This window comes from Clupea harengus, chromosome 16 (genome assembly GCF_900700415.2).
Source record: "Clupea harengus chromosome 16, Ch_v2.0.2, whole genome shotgun sequence".
Taxonomy (NCBI): domain Eukaryota; kingdom Metazoa; phylum Chordata; class Actinopteri; order Clupeiformes; family Clupeidae; genus Clupea; species Clupea harengus.
The window spans coordinates 12,532,118-12,546,536 of record NC_045167.1 but is presented as its reverse complement, the minus strand read 5'-3'; positions in this window follow the sequence as shown (position 1 = coordinate 12,546,536).

Below are 14,419 nucleotides of genomic sequence, written 5' to 3'. Positions count from 1 at the left end.
CCGTGTCAAACAAACTGTTTACTGAGGCTGTTATGTTAACCTAGTTCCTCTTAATTAAAATCTTTGTTTTGGTAAGGTGTCCGTATACAGGAAGTTCGAATGTATTTAAATATATCTCACGAGTTGATCTGAATTCCTGTCAGCTTTGGATTTACAAATGTCTATTGAAGAAATAGTATACTTCAATTAATCTTGCTTATCTCTGTTTGATTCCTCGATGAACAATGGGTTTTGAAGTTGTCTGAAATCCTGGCAACAGTGCAATTGGTTTTACAAGTCACAAGTGTTTCCCTTTGCCAAGGCTGGTAGCTTCTACTGAATGGTTTCTATTGTTTTGGTTTTAAAAGGGCTATTTCAGTACGACGTTAGTTAGCCGAAGAGTGCCCTCTCACCCACTCTCCATAACCTTGACAAGGTGTCCTTCCTTGCCCACTATAATGGAGTCTTTATGAACAAGGCCAGAAGTATTAAGGCCAGGAGTTCCAAATGTAGCACCCAAACCACAGGTGTCATGCATGACAAAACCTACTTTATCATTCCACTGTCATCATCACCACCAAACATGCAGGTTACAAAGACACACACAGAACAAAATTAAATTCACCCATTCACGTTATGCAGCAGTACAAATAATAAGGAAATAATAAGGAAAACTATCCATCCGAGCATAATAGGATTACCTTAACACCCTCTATGACTTTCTCTCTCACACAGATCTACCCACTACACAGCCAAACTGACTTTCACCAACATGCTCAAACACCTAGTGCTTACACACACATTTAGAACTCGACCCCCTAAATCTTCCCTCCAAATCCTTCACAATCAAGGATTTATTTATAGTTATTACTGTGTGAACTTGTCTGCCTTAGCCTCAGTCATACTGCAAGCTACATTTTACAAACAATATAAGAAATCTGTTTTGCGGAGATGGTGGAGGCAGCACACGAAGCATCCAAAAAATGCACCGTTTTAATCCAGCAGTTCTCTCCTTCACCTTTCATTAACGTGCTTCAGTCACCACTCACTCATGAGATTTACTGTAAATGATCTAGTTTGAGACTGTAGTCGTGTAATTACACCTAAATGCTACATTGAACCAAAAAATCTTCCTGGGAGGGTGTCTATCAACGACCGCAGCTGGGAGTCCAAATTCAACCGAATACCGTGACTGTATTTAGCCTGAGACGGCTTAAGGTCTAGGCACCAGTATGTAATTAGTCTCGTGCCAAAAACTCAGGCCTACATGAATGCTGGCTAGCCACTTTGAGCAACTTGGGAGTGCTGACATTTCGCACCCATCTCCCAACTTGTCAGATGGGGTGAGTAAGGTGTGGCTGTGCCATTCACCGTGTTGAGAGGGGTGAAGAGTGCCCAGGAGTCTGATCTGCTGGTTTTTAGGCCTGGTGGTGGAAGAGGTTGCATGGTTACGCAAAGACCCGGCACAGCCCCGGAATGTGACAGGCACTCATGAAGACGGTGCCCGGGTGCCAGGACTCATGGCCCTCCTGATTGTGCCCATCTGTGTGAGCTCATCCACCGGCCATCTGTGAAACGCCTCCCTGTCGCCAGCGTCTCGTATGCGATGGCATAACAGTTGGATGCCACTGCATTCTAATTGCCCATGGGTTGTGCCAGTCAGTGTCTGCCTATCCCTCTCGCTCCCTTTCTGTTCAACAGGAACTGAATGATCAGTGCTAATGGCATTTCCACTTCAGTGCATGAACCTTGAAATAGAATGTGCTTTTTATAACGCAGTTATAAATATAAACAGAGTCTGAGCAAATTGTCAATACTTGACAAATTGATTGTAAGTCCTGTCGCGACACTGCTGCACAAAACAAACACATTGGCCATTGGCTTTTCAAGCAGCCGCCTCAATGTTTGCAAACACGGCTTCCAGGGGCTCTCTCTCCTGTGCGCCTGACATTGTTTCACTGGAGGCTTGACCTCCTCGGAGGGAGAGGTGCCCCTAATCCCCCGCGGTATTAACATTCCCCGGGGCCTGACTCTCCGCCGCTAACGAGGGCAAAGCAGCTAGCGCGGCTCACTTCCAGCCAAGAGGGCCATTCTTGGTAATGTGGCCAATGGGCATTAGAGTGCGACCCTGAAAACTGTAAAAGGCCACTTCAGCTTCTGGAGCTGCACACATTTCTGTCTCAGCTGGGCTTTAAAGTAACACTATGCAACAATTTGTCCCTTTTTGTCCCTTAGGCAACTAGTTTTGGTACCATCCTCAAATTCATTTTGATAGCATATGGTCATATGAAGGACAAACACAGTGTCTTTCCCACTAGCCATCCAGGATATGCACTATGCAGTTCTGTGTTTCCTGACTGGAACACCTTGCAAAAATGGAAGAAAAGCTTTCACAGCATGACATTGCCAGTTATACTGCCAAAAGACACCAGTTAGTGTGTATGCAAGCTTCAGGGTCAACTGGGCTGTTGGTGGTGTTTGCAAGGTTTTTGCATACCTTTTAGGTAGTTAGCTTGCTTGTTTTGTAACAAAACTCCTTATTGCTGCTTTAACGTTAACCCTGTTCAGCTGAGAGCAACAGGCTCTTGTGACTGCGTGTGAAAGGTGCATCCAATTCTAGTCACGTGAGAATTGTTTTGTTTTCATTAATTGGAAATGTCTGTAAAAGTATCTGCCCCAGATTCTGGCATTGCATTGTTAGTATGTCTTAACAAGTGACAGATGGTTTAGAGTCTGCCAAAATCATTGTTGATGTCAAATACCTCTTGTAATTCTACTTTATTTCCGTAAGTCGATCCCGTCATTCCTAGATTGGAGTTGGAATGTTGAACACCTACAAAGCACTTCATTTTGTGTGTCTTTAGAGGCTGGATGCCACGTTTGTTTGCCTATGTAGGCAGGTCCCTATTGTTGTTATTGCACCGCCATCGCGTGAAAACAGGAAACGGCATGCCCATAGAAGTCCTGTGTTGAGTCATTGTGATATGCACCTGTAAGCGGACACTAAGTTGACACTGCAAACAAAGAACACCTATGTGATGATAGAACGCACCCAAGTAACAATAGAAGGTAAACCTCACGTTCTTCAGTGTTCTTCAGCCTGGTTTTAGGTGTGAAGGTGCTGATAAAGAAGTAACAAGTATTGAAAACAAAACACGCAAAGAGTGAAGAGCAGATGCGGTCTGAAGTCTGGTTTTCGTCTGTTCTGTTTTCTGCCTGCTGCCTTCCTCAGATTCCCATGCATAAATGACACTAAATTATAAGTTTATAAGAACAGTGTAAAAGAGATTTGCTCTGGTTGTGGTGTGGTATAGATATGTATGGTTAAACAGTATAAGAGTATATAATATATAAGACAGTATGTAAGATATATTTCAAAAGGTTTTTATTTAAGGAAGTAACAATATCCCATTTTCTCTGTGGCTGAAAGGGAGATTTTTTCAGTTCTTCAAACCGAGGGCTTGAGGCAGAGCTGTGGTTGGACAGAATAGTGGAAGGCCATTGCGTTTTCCAGTTGCAGTAGATAGCCACTAGCTCCTGCTATCACAGAGTATCTGGCCAGATATGGCCACCTTAGGCCCCTCTAGAAAAGGTTTCCATTGATCTGTGACAGGCAGAAACCAATAACAGCTCGGCCAATACAGTGAAAAGAATTGCCCTTCTGAGTGGTTCTGGTTTAAGTTCTGGGAGATCTCTCCTGTTATGAAAGCCATACTACCAAAGCACAGAGGTAATAAAAAAGCTCACCTGCAGTAGTGTTAAGGAATGCCAAGGGGTGATGTATTATTTATCATGCAACACCTGCCCCAAATCCAACATCTATAATGAAACTGTGGTCACACAAACTGACCTCTTGTAGCCTCATACGGATGTAACGTCTGATGTAATATTTGCTGCGTTTTGTTTTGGACTCAGTGAACCTGTAGTAACATTCCATCTGTGTGGACGCTTCCAGGTCAAGGTGAGATACAAGCAAACACATGGGGACCAAGGGCCAATGGACAGGAACCATAAACAGGAAGAGCCGTGAGAGCAAAGAGGAGAAGTCATTGTAAAAAAACAGAGGGGGAAAAAAAACGGCCAAGTGCAGCTTCAGCCTGAAGGCAACCTGTGGTGAAGCACAGTACAGCAAGGACAGTTTTTCTTTTGGGTTGTGGGTTATGGGTTATGCATGCATGGTGATTTGTTCACTTGGTGGTGCTGAAATACACATACAATGACTCAAATATGAATTTGCACACATGCCACATATCAATGAAAGTTTCTTTCTTTGAAAGATTCAAGCACACAGACAAATCAAATATATATATGTTAAGGTCTTTGGTGTAGATATCAAATACTTTGTGATACTATGTGTATATTTATTTCACTTCAGTGGAATAGAATGTCACTGGAATAGTCTGGTTTCAGTTATTTTAGTCATCAGATCAGTTCAATGTGTAATTAGAATTTCAGAAAAATCTTTCTTATGCCAGTATACCAGCTCTCATCAGGGGAGTTTTGTAGCAGACGTGTCCTCTTTCACCTCACACTGCGTGGTACTTTAATGTCAGAGCACAGATAGGATAATACTCATTACTCGGCTAGGCAGCATTAGCAGAGCTTGTTCATTTCCTCCAGAGTTATCCACTTTATGAGACTCCCCCACCTCCCTTCAATGTGCTGTGCATACAGAAAATAACTGGCAAGCAGGGATGCTTATATCCCTGGTAGTTTCCTGATTGGAAATATATAAAATTTTAGTTGCTGACTACAGTGCCCATGAGAATCCTAGGGACATCCCCCCCCCCCCCCACACACACACTTCATCTTTGTTGGTGTTAGTTTTTAATGAAAATTCAGTAAAAAATTGATCGCTTACTCTGAAAAGGTTTCTCTTACAGCAGCTTTGATGATGAGCCAGATCCACTTGTATTGCAGTGACCACAAACATGCTTATAATGTTCAGCTGTTGTGTCAGGGTTGAATGGACAAAATGTCAAAAGAGAAAATAACACATCTGAAGTACTACTGAAAATATTTATTCTGTTTATATACATGTTTATTTACTGAATGAATTGAATGTTCTGTTGAACTCTGTTCAAGTTTGTCATGTAATCTCATTCACAAAAACACGTGAGAGGAGATCAAGATCTGACTTTACAATGTTGTTTACCTGGATGATGCAAGAAGCCTTGATTTCATAATTTATGTTTAAACATTCCTGAAAGCAGCTTTCAAACTCCGTTTCTCTTTTTATTGTGTCAGTTTCCTAAAAGGAAATCCTGCACTGATAACACTAAAGGTCCTATGAGGCCCAAACTATCATAAAAAGATAATATTGTAGTAAAAGATTGCACAACAGGAGTGATTTGATCGTGAAAAGGTAATCTAGGCTGAATGTCAAGTGTATTACGTGTAAGACGTTGTCTTACATGATATTTTGGTTATAGCTGGAACTAGTTATGTTATAGCTGGTACTGTTATGTTATACCTGGTACTAGTCTACATGGTTTATTGTTGATATTTGTGCGACATTGTCTGGGCCGGATTAAGAACGGGGCTGAGGGGCAGGCATATATACAGGGCTCGCTGGCTGGCTGGGAGGGTCCTGGTTGAAAGAAGAAGTAGTCTAGGCCTACAGCAGTTTGGTGTAAAATTGTAGCTCATTCCTTGTTCATGTGTGTTCATCTGCTATGAGAATCTGGATATTGGACTGGGATCAGTTAGCCTACTCACCCAAGTCTCTGTACTTGTACCAACCAATAACAAACCATGATACAAGTATAACAAATCTTATATCTGCGATGTCAGGTACCAACCAAGCTGTATTCGCTTAGACTAGAAATCAATTGACTAAGGATTTAGTTATCCTGCCTACTGTTTGACTATCCAACGTGTTCTTTCAAACAAATGAAAATACAAAGCTTTCAAAACATTGTTGGCAAAGCTTTCTGTCAATCAAAAAGTAAAAAAAAATGCATGACAGATGTCGGCAGTCTAGGAGTATTTCATTATTAACAAAAAGCAAATCTGGTTGGCAGACTGAGAGATATACTGTGCGAGGAGAAGAGGAAGTACAAAGTCAGATTAATACCACTTAAAGACCTTCAAAGCACCTTATGAAAGCACTTTACGAAAGCTACTAGTAACAATGCACATTACCCAGCCCTGTAAGCAGTCTTGAAGAGAAAGGTGATAATAGTTAATGACAGCACTGAAGATCACAGAAGCTCTCGCTAAGTGCACTGCTTAATTAAAAGTACTACTAACTAGGATAGGGCTATCTGCCAAGTCAATCAGTTGATAAAAAGACACGGATTGGACTGATTAGCATCACCTCATAGTTGCTCAAAATTGTTGTAGCTGAGTTGTCATTGATGAAACGCTGCTATATCAAAGTGTGCATTTGTTGTGTTGTGTTAAGGGTGGGATAATGAGGATGTAGCACTTTACTGTGGTTGCAAATTGGCACATTTGCTATGGTCTGTGTAGCCCCAGGGCCCTTAGTGTTCTTAATCTGTCCCTGTACATTGTGTTATTAGCCATTAAGTAGCTGCAAATGTATTACAACTTGAAGTAATCACTGGGGCCTGAAAGTAACTGTGATAGTTGGTTGAGCATATTTTCATTACAGGAGTGATACACTCTGATTGAAACTGTAGAGAGTATTCAGATTGTTACTGTTACACTTTATCATATATTTCATATATTTATCATATATTTACCAATTTTACATATAAATGTAAGCCTACCATTAATATACCTCAATCACTATACAGTGGCTAACATCAACATGATATTTACTAAATCAGGCCATGAGGTTGAGAAATACTGGAGGTATGGAACCTCATGTTCTACAAACAGCTCGCTCCTCCGGGTCCCCAACACCAAGCTCCACACCATGCAGCGCCGCGCCTATGGAACAACCTCCCTGACCACCTAAGGGCAACAGAGACACTGGACTCTTTTTTTTAAAGATTTATTTATGGGCTTTTTTTAGCCTTTATTTGGGTAGGACAGTGAAGTATTTTGGACAAGAGGAGGAGAGAGGATCGGGAAACAACAGCAGGGCGGAATCGAACCTGTTTGTATGTGACTATTATGCTTATGTTTACTAGTTTTTTTTATTATAGTTTGTTTTAACTATGTTTTTACTTGGTACTGGCTCTGTGGCACTCTGAGATTCTTTTGAATGAAAAGTGCGCTACAAATAAAATGCATCATCATCATCATCATGTTCTTTGAGTACCACTTTGATGGGCCCTTTGGAGAGAGCAATCAGTTGACAGAGGAAGCAATCAAATGCAACTCCTAGTTAATCAGCATGGGGGACAGGTCTTTCAAGATCCCTGTGCACCACACATGCCACTGCCATACGCAGTTCTACACATGCTAAAAACTATTTCTGAATCCAAGTGAAGGATGATGAGGACATATAACCCCCTCTGTTTTGCAATCAGCTCTTAAGAGAGATCGTCTTTTTTTATGTCAGTGACGTGAGAACCTGCCTAAGATTTCTCATAAGCTAAGACCTGAGCAGAGCTAACCGAGTAAATACGTTTAGAAAGCAAAGCACGAGAAACGGAATCCTGCTGGCTCACAGGCAGTGGGGGCGAGGAAGTAAGTCAGCACCTATGTGCTAACTCTACAAAGAGAACAAAGGAGCGAATGGTTTCTTTTTACTAAAGAACCAACCTCGGAACCACAAACTGTTTCCAGCCTGGTGCTCATCGGAATAGCCAGGGCAGAAGCCAGCGCACCCCTTTCTCCCCAAGGACTGGTAACACAATAACTGGGCACATCTAGCTAGCATAGCATAATTGTGTTTGTGCTTAATGAATAATAGTAACAAGAGTAAACAAAAAAGTGTTAAACAAACCAGAATATGTTTATATTTTAGATTGCTTTTGCTTTGATGACAGCTTTGCACACTCTTGGCATTCTCTTATTCAGCTTCAGTAGAACTGACAACTTCTACTATTCAGAACGCCAGACCTTCAACCCTTACTTGCTATTGATATGGTAATTCTGGTTGTAGTTATTGATTTCATTATTAATCAGAGTTACAAATTGATAGTTCAGTATATTTTATGAGACTGATTTGGGACTGATCTTTCAGTGGATGAGATCACCAACATTTTATTGGTGCTGTTGTCAGGAGAGTACCAGCGTTATCTTTGTGGGCCTCGTGAGTAAAATATTAACATTAATGCACAGTTGCACCAACATTTATTTGGCGCTCGTCCACATACCCATTGTCCTGCCCCTGTGTGAGGGCAAAATAGTGTACTTACAACAAAGCTAAAAATGAATGAGTCCAAATCACAGTGGTGACAGTGAGTGTTCCTGCTCAAGGTTTGAGTGAGTGAGGACAACGCGTCTCCTGCTCCTCTTTGGCACTGAGTCCGAGCTGACCTCTGATCCTTGGTCTATGGAAAATTAGCTCGGGCACTTCACAGAATGTGACACGGTCCTGCCTAAGACTAACGTGTGAATTTACTGCCTCGACACCACCTCTCTGTGAGGATTCAGTCAATCTCTCTTTCTTTTCAATCCCCAAGATAAACTGACTATATATACTTGCTGGTTTATGTAAACCAATGGGGAAATGTTTTAAATGAGTGCATCCTGAACTATTCTCTCATTCACACACACACACACACATGCTAATTGTTAAAAATTGAGCAATGAAGTCACATATTTATTAACTAAGGTCAATTGGACTAAGGTTGAAGTTTCCTTCTGTATTTTACAAATGACTATGAGAGATAGTAATGACTCATGGGTCTATTGCTCATTGTATCTGAATGTACAATTCATCAGTCAGTTTCCTGTCATTTGTAGTAAACAAACAATCGGCTGGCCAGTCATTGAAGCCCTGCCTTAAGTGAAAGGCCTTAAGCAGAGGTTAGAAGGCATTTACCTCGGCTGATGCAATCGCCCCCACGGTTACCGCGGTGGCAAACGGACCAGTCTGTAAATCCTCTTGGGTGGCATCCTTCCCTGGATTCTGAGCCGGTCACATGTTCTTCCTCTTTTGTCTCTTCTCTGATAGTCTCACCTCTTGATCTGAGAGTGTTTCTGAGAAAAGCAGTTTTTTTTTTTTTTGCCCCTTTCCTTGAGACATCACAAGTTTCCATGCCCCAGATTTCACAGAAACTGGCCATTAACTCACTGCATCCAGGGTTACACCCTAAGCAGTGGGCTTAACAATCCGGGGGAACTTGTGCATCATAGGCCAGAAAATGAATTTGCACCCGTTCAGCTGAAGCTAAAAAGACATTAAGCAGGTCACAAGTCATTTGTCCACATCATATCTCAGCCTATGTCACTCTCATGACACTCAACTTGTAGAGTGACAGTCGCCCCACTAAGCAAACGCATTAACACATTGGCAAGATAACTACACTTGCCTTCTTGCGGTGAAAAACAATTACCTTGAATTGTCACGAATGTACATTACTTACCCAACGCATCTCTGAGCCAATACTTTCCCCATCCGGACTGATTTTTTAGATTTTTTAGGCAGATTTTTCCTCACAGATTTTTGCCTCTCTGATCCTACGCAGTGCTGGTAAATTACTCTGTTGTCAGCTTGCTGTTTAGCTCATACATGCTCTCACTGTGATGTGTAATGATAAGACAATTCTATAGATGATCTTTGAAAGTGGACTGCACAAGGTTTATCGTAAATTAGGAGGTGGTAAATGGGACAAATTTCACAGAAATGTACTCAAGTATCAAACAAAATGCAAGTATGTGCTGCTAGATGTGTGTGTAACAGAGTGTATAATTCATTCCGTATCCTAGGGTTTACAGATGTGTTCTGTCTGTCTTGATGTGGATCTGATGGCTGCAAGAGCAGACACTCACCACAGTGTGAATAAATAAAACCCAAAACAAACCAAAACAAAACAAACAACAACAAAAAACATGTGCCTGAGTTTGAATCAGTGGGTTCTTGTGAGAAATGTAACTTCACTGGCATGTGGAGTGTTGTGCTACGTTGTTATTCCTGGTGTGACCTTGCATACAATGTCTGCTCTGCAGTATCCATAACATGTATCAATATCCTCTGATGACGTCCGTGTCACACATGTGATTTCTTGAGAGTCTGGACACGCAGAAGAAATCTCTCAGGCTTAAAAGGTCCAACCATGTCCTGCATCTTTTGAGACCAAAAATAGTAGTTTGCCCTTTTGTTTTCCTTTGTGTTTCTTTTGTGGTAGCGTACATTTCAGTTTATGTTCCATTTTCATTTGAGACAACAGAGATATATAAAAAAAAGTAGGATAATGATACCACAGGACGTTTTATTTAAGAGGAGAAAAACAGTGTGCTGATGAAACACGGCTCGTATTGCTGCTGCTGAAATGAGGTCCCTGGTTCTACCCTAGCCATGACCTTTAACAGCAGGTAGCGAGGTGGCCTACTTGCAGAGGCCGCTGACCTGATCAGAGTTCAGCATCTCTGCCAGCCTTCAGGGCAGCTACAGCGCTAAGCTGTGGTTTGTTGCACATTGTCGTCAAGTTCAGAGGTCTCTGTCACCTTGTCTGTGTGTGTGTGTGTGTGTGTGTGTGTGTGTGTGTGTCTTAGTTGTGTTGTGTGTGTATGAGGACAGATGCTGCAGCATGGCCATGCTCGTGGTGCTTTGTTCACATCCACATGGTAAGAGGGCTGGAGTTGTTCTAAAAGACTGACTTACACACACGCACGCACGCACGCACGCACGCACACACACACACACACACACACACACACACACACACACACACACACAGCTAGCTCACTGATTACTGTTGTCATACTGTTTTGGAAACAGGCACAGGCATGTTATTGTCCAGCTACTTAATGAAACATGGAAAAGCTGACTTGTGTTTCTTCATAAACACAAATCCTCATTCATGCCAGGTTTAATATGGACAATTTGTGGGCCTAAGTATTGACAGAAAACAACCAAAATGTTATCAAAGTCAGGTGAGTGGTGTCCCCCCCGCAATCTTTTTCCCAGCCTAATCTTTCCTCCCTCTCTCCTTCCCCTCTCATCTCTCTCTCTGTGCTCAGACACCTGCATGCTTATCAATGGAGTGTGTCACAGTGTTCTTTCAGGCATATCAGTTGCAACTTGCCTCTCCCCCGCCATAAGCACATACTTTCTCTCGCCTTCTTCTCTTCTCTACTCCACTTCTACTTATTCCCTTCGCTGTCACATTTTCCTCTGTCTGTCCCTCACACTATAGATCACCGTATACACCAGTGTTAATTTCGTTGACGAAAACTATGACGAAAAATAATCGTTAACGACCTTTTTCCCGTGACTAACTCTACGTTTCCATTCAGGCGAATTATCGGCAGCCGGTATTTCGTCTAGGGGGCATTGTCAGAAAAATCAAGTTTCTCTGTTAAGTAGCAAGTTCGGTTGCAGTGCAGCGCTAATATAGCAGATTAGCTTGTGAAGTCATGAAAATATGATAGATGTTGCGGCTGTCACTCGTGCTCTCATTCATTTACTTATCCATTAAATGTATTCCTTTATACATTTGTGTTCTCTGATTCATTTATATCAGCCAGTTAAATCACGATATCACACATACCAGAGGCAAAACGCACCGATGAGGCTACAGGTTACAAACCAGCTAGCTTCTACATTGATCTTCAATTAAAGTGTTAGCAGCAAGCTAACAATAATGTTCGAGAGCTTCAGATAAGACCTACAATATTCTGTTTGCCCTGACAGTGTTCGTGTAGTATATAAACAACAAACCGAGTCGATGTAGACATATAAAAGTCGTGTGAACACCTGTATTCACATAAAATATTTCCCAGTAACAGAATCCCGAGACTCCGCCATCTTGCTTTGATTTTTTTGATTACTCCCGCCCATCTGCACAACTTCAGCTGCCAATTCTCACACACGTCAAACTGATTGGTTACCGCCTGGTCTGCATTTGCATAGAGTTAAAGGTTCGTCAACTTTGGAAGGGAGGCGGACACGGTTCGTTGCGCGTCGGACGGGACTTCGTCTCCATTCATTCCCAATGAGAGCGGCACGAATAACGTCCTAATGGAAACGTAGCATAAGACGAGACTAATGCCCGAATTATAGATCTGCGTCGGTGTCCGTCCGTTTTACGGATGGGCGGGGAAACAGATTCGGACGGATTCGGACGTACTGTTTTTGATTTATACTTCTTCGACGGCTGTGGGTGTTGAAAACAATTCACCGCCAGAACAGTGGGTGGAGCAGCGTTTTTTTGGTCACAGACGAGCTACTACGCGACCTCTTTGAGTGATAGAATTCGTCGATTGTTTATCTCCCTCCTCCCAGCCGTCACGTCATCAAGAGCAACAGGTGTAGTCACATGGGTCTTTGAGACACACTACATTACCATGTATAGTCTGTCTAACGCTATATATTCACTTGAAAAGGCAAACTTATCTCCATCATGGTAGGTATTATTTGTGTGAAAATAGTAGCAATCTATAACAAAATGATATGCTTATCTTACATACACTATAGAAACTATTAAAAACGATTCAATGAAATGAATACTATCTCATTTTCTTTGGTATTTTTTGTCATATTCAGATTTGTAATGATGATTGCTGGGTAATATGTATGCTGTTGTCCAATGTCAAGTCTCTATTTGATCATGTGACGAGACGATATGATAGTTTAGGCGCAACATCTGAACGTCAAGACCAACAAGCTGACTGGGCAAATAAATATCTGTGACAACGTGATTACAGGAGGCAAACTGGTATCAGGGAAGAAGTTAAAAATAAACTGTCATCTGGATAGTTTAAAAGAATACAAAACGAGGGGGAATCTACTGTATGGAGATATTTCTGCTTAGTAGTCAACGCGGATTTATTAAACCTGGATGGTTGGGGGAGAGAGATGAACGTCAAAACCGACAAACCGGGCCAGAGGCAAAAGCACCTGCAAGCTGAAAACAATGGCTTTCAAACATAAGCGTGATAAGGCATTGAACATTCCATATTTAAATATCTTAATAAGTAGTCAAGTCAACGTATCTGCCTCACGTGATGGAGAAGTTCGTTTTTGAGACTAAAATAAATCACATTTAGGATAATAGCCTTCTTGTGTGCGGGGATTTTTTTTATGTCCTAGCTGTGACAACGCGATTACAGGAGGCAAACTGGTATCAGGGAATAAGTTAAAAAATAAACTGTCATCTGGAGAGTTTAAAACGATACAAAACGAGGGGGAATCTACTGTATGGAGATATTTCTGCTTAGTAGTCAAGGCATTGAACATTCCATATTTAAATATCTTAATAAGTAGCCTAGTCAAGTAAACGTGTTTGCTTCACATGCTTCTCCCCTGTACAAAAGCGTCGGCTAAATGACTAAATGTAAATGGATTAGACCTCGATTGTTGGACTATGTAGATCGTTTTATAACGAACTTTGTGCACTTAAAGTTTAAAAAAAAAAGAAACTGTCATCTGGAGAGTTTAAAACGACACTCGAGGGGAAATTTACTGTAGGCCTATGGAGATATTTCTGTCGGATGGCATCATATTCTATGCGGATTCTAATGAGGCTGTTTGATATGTCCAATGTAAGAAGTGTGAAGCTTTAATGAAATATGATTGATGCCATCCTCTTTCTCCACAACATGGATTAAACATCGATGGTTGGACTATGTAGATACTTTTATAAGGAATGTGTCAAGAAAAAAGATAATCTTCAATGGTAAGACTTGTTTTATTCGCGCCTCTTCTGGTGTAGCATATAACGTGAGTTTTATTTAGGCATATCAGATGCATAGCGTGTGTAATGTGTAGGCCATTTCATTCCGTTCTTGCAATGTGAATAATTAATTTCAATATGCTTATATCCCTTTTGTGCGCGCTTGTGCGTTTAACGGGGCTTGTTTGTGTGAGCCAGTGCATTTATCATTCATCTGTTGATGCTCGAGTTTAATAAAGGCAGGCTATTCTTAAGAAACGTATGTAAATGTGTCAGTAGTATGAACAGTTGAGACATTGACTCATTGGGGTTCGGACTAAATATTTTACTTGCTGTCGGGCTGGGGTAGGGCTGGGACAAATCAGCGCGATAAGGCATTGAACATTCCATATTTAACTTGGCATAGTCGCCCCATAATGCCGTGCGGCGGGCACATACTTTTCTCGATGTGATGCAGCGCATAGACATATATACATGTCTATGATGCAACGCCCAACGATGTTCTTTAACAATGTTCCTTACTGTTCTAATTGCATGTCGTTGTTCTGTGTTGGGACGGAGTTTATACAGGTGTGTGACGGTAGCACAGTCTGTTCGTGATAACTTGTAGCAGGTCATAAAGCCCGTGCCATTTTGACATTGTATTGTGTTTAGTGTTTAATTAAAAGCCATAACAAATATTCCACACTTCCGTGATTTGTTACAATATCTTAATAAGTAGTGAAGTCAACGTGGATTCT